The sequence below is a fragment of the Zootoca vivipara genome, chromosome 6, assembly GCF_963506605.1.
Source record: "Zootoca vivipara chromosome 6, rZooViv1.1, whole genome shotgun sequence".
Taxonomy (NCBI): domain Eukaryota; kingdom Metazoa; phylum Chordata; class Lepidosauria; order Squamata; family Lacertidae; genus Zootoca; species Zootoca vivipara.
The window spans coordinates 19,085,551-19,089,261 of record NC_083281.1 but is presented as its reverse complement, the minus strand read 5'-3'; positions in this window follow the sequence as shown (position 1 = coordinate 19,089,261).

Sequence of the window (3,711 nt, the reverse complement as noted above, 5' to 3'; positions counted from 1 at the left end):
ATGTTGACGGGGCACAGCAACACAAACCTGCTGCTACACTGGGGAATTTTATACAGGGACAGATGGATGAATCGCCAGAAGGTGCCTGGCAGGAAAAAGACCAGGCTACTTGGGGTGCCCCGTACATTTTTCAGCATGGTCAATATGGAGGAAGGGATTTGAGAAAAGATTTCAGGTTCATAGATGCTGCATTGAACTAATCGTGCAGAGGCCCATCAAATTAAGAAAAACTTGGGATATTGCTCAGGTCTTAAAAACTAACCACTGCTCCCTGAAGACGAAACACAAAATATGCACCTCAGAATTTTAGAGGTCAGCTGGAACTGCTAACAAGCTGGAAATGTTAATTAATTACATGTCTGAATCTGATGGATTTTGGCATTCACAGGTGAGCGCTGATGGTTCCAGGTTCTTTTGTGCTTTCTGGATGTAACAGTCCAGTAAACGCTCACTGCTGAATTTTGAAACTTCCCAAAGCTGATCCATTAAGTCAGCCGCGGCACTCGGTTCTAACGCCCCGACTCAGATTCTGTACCTGAAGCCGTGAAGGGCAGGGGTGACGAGAAGATGCTGAGCTCGAAGGATGCTGAGCATGATTTCAGTTGCTTATCACTCAAGAGCCTTCCGCATAGGGGGGAAAAGTGGTACTTGTGAGCAGGAAATGGTAGCTGGAGTATGGGAGCAAAAACTGGCTCCTCCACATTCAGGACATTTCTATCAAGAAAATCAAGGTGGGATAAATAGAGTCACCAACATGTTTCCTATCCAGCCGCTGATGAAACTCTGGCTGTGCCTGCTTACTTTCAGCAATAGCCCTTAGGTGTTCAGAGTGGTCTTTGGCAATCCCTCGTAGCCAAGTAAGATTGTCTTCCATGAACACGGTCTTAATAGTGAGTCCATAAGTGCCTGTGAAGGCCAATTCTGGATCCACACATCCTTCCACAGTGGGAACATAGGTTTCCGGGCGGGAGTTGATCACAGTAAGGGTTTGCCAAACGTGCCTTCCTCTTAGCACGTTTCTCCCTTTTATCCTGAGTTCGAATGTCTTCAAACTCCATGATACCTTTGGTAAAGGCTGTTCTCCAACTGGAGCACTCACAGGCCAGTGTTTCCCAGTTGTCGGTGTTTATACTACATTTTTTTTTAGATTTGCCTTGAGACAGTCTTTGAACCTCTTTTGTTGACCTCCAGCATTATGCTTTCCATTTCTAAGTTCGGAATAGTTTTGCTCTGGAAGACAATAATCAGGCATCCGCACAACATGACCAGTCCAACAAAGTTGATGTTGAAGAACCATTGCTTCGACACTGGTATCTGCTTCTACCAGTACACTGGCATTAGTTCACCTGTCTCCCTAAGTAAAAAATTTTGGAGACCATTGATGGAATCTTTCAAGGAGTTGGAGATGGCGTTTACATGTTTACATGTTTCACAAGCATACAGTGTGCATCATGGAAGAAGTGCACTCTGGACTTGGGAGTGGCCAAAGAGGAGACCACCCTGACTGCAGTTTCAAAGTGGCCCTCCAGGAAATATATCCAATATGCAGATGGTGTAAGTTACTTCTTCACATCTATGGAAATCAGTGATTAGCAGACTTCCTGCAAATGATCCTGGTCCTGAGGCAATGGATACCTTTCTCAACAGCATGTCGACTCCTCTGCTTTGCAAGGTGTGAATTGGCCCGTAGTGAATGAGCAATGAGCCCTTCGGAAGTGTTTCAGAGTCCCCTGTTAAAGCAGGAGGCTCTGGCCAATCTCCTCCATATCTCTCTTCTCTCCCCGCAACACCCCACCCCCTCCCCCAGCCAGCCCGGCCATCCATCCAGGCAGGCAAGGAGATCCAGCTCAATATTGCAGCTCAGGTTTAGCGCAGGACGGGGCTCCAATTTCGACAAGTCAGAGGTTTCTGCAGAGGCGACAACTGATGTTCAGGAAATGGGGAGACAGCAGAGTCCTGATGATTAATTCAGGATGAAAGGGAGAGGAGGCTGATAAGGGGAAGCTTGATAACTGCCAGGTCCTGGCTGAACCCATCGATACCTCACCAGCTTGAAGCCCAAAGCACTGGAGAAGATCATAAGAAGAGGGCCAGGCCAGTGGCCCATCTCGTCCAGCATCCTGTTCTCAGGTGGCCAAGCAGATGCCTCTGGGGACCCTGAGCACAAGACCAGCCTCTCAGCTTGTAGTCCCTGGAGACTAGTATTGAGAAGCATCGCTGCCTCTGACAATGCAGGTCCACCACAGCCATTGCGGCTAGTAGCCATCAATAGACCTCTCTTCCTCCATTAATTTATCTAATCCTCTTTTAAAGCCATCCAAGTTGGTGGCCGTTGCTGCCTCTCGCGGGAGCGAATTCCATAATTTAACTCTGCGCGGCATGAAGGAGAACTTCCTTTTATCTGTCCTGAATCTTCCAACCTTCCATTTGGATGTCCCTGAGTTCTAGAATTATGAGAGAGAGAAAAACCCCTGCCTACTTTTGCCATGCCATGCATAGTTTTTATACACTTAAGCAGAGGATAATAATAATAATAATAATAATAATAATAATAATAATAATAATAATAATAATAATAATAATTTATTAGTTATACCCCACCCATCTGACTAGGTTTCCCCAGCCACTCTGGGTGGCTCCCGACAAAATGTTAACATATTAAAAACACGATAAAACATCAAATGATAAAAACTTCCCTAAACAGGGCTGCCTTCAGATGTCTTCTAAAAGTGGGGTTGTGGGATGAGGTGGATATCCAGAACTACTCAGAATATAGTTACAGGTAGGTAGCTGTGTTGGTCTGCTGTAGTCGAAACAAAATAAAAAAATTCCTTCCAGTATGGATGTACACAAAAGCTCATACCAATGACCAACTTAGTTGGTCTCTAAGGTGCTACTGGAAGGAATTTTTTTACCCACAATTCCAAAGGAGCGTGACCAGTTTTTAAAAATGCTAGTCGCACATTCGCCCCTTTGCATCCTTAAATGTGCTGGTGGCGTGGGGAGCAGTGTTGATGCTTTTTCACCGTACATGGTGAGATGTGGCCAACCCGGGGTGTGTGTGTGTGTGGCTGGTTGTAACAGGCTCTGGAAACCGAGGTTGGCTGTTAGCCCTATTGCATTGTAGCCAGAAGGCAGAAGGTAAGCAGTCTGACAACTGTCAGCAAGGAGGCTGGTCTCATTAAAAACCCACAATGAGGAGAAATGTCAGGGTCAATCGATGGCCTGCTTGCTGGATTGGATGCTGCCAGTTCTGTACCTTAAGGCTGTAGATACGCAGAGATGTTTACTTGTACAGGGAACCAAATGCCCTTAGCTCAACTTGAGCAGACCTCAAGCCTGGGATCTACACACAACACCAATCCTAGACGCAAGGATGCGTATACTAGAAGTATGCACAAAAATGCTGATAGATTCTGTTGGGTACTTTTAAAAAAATCTGATTTGCAAATGTAGGGAACTGAATCTGGGACTGGAAAAATTAGAATCCAAGAGAACCTGAAATTGACAGGTTTGCACAGCCCTATTCATGACAGCATTTCAACTGCATACATAGGGAAATGTTTTGATTCCTCACTCCAGCTGAGTCAGGCAAACGTAAGGCCCAGGGGCCAGATTCAGCCCAATCGCCTTCTCAATCCGGCCCACGGACTGCCTGGGAATCTGCGTGTTTTGAGTAGAATGTGTGCTTTTATTTAAAATGCATCTCTG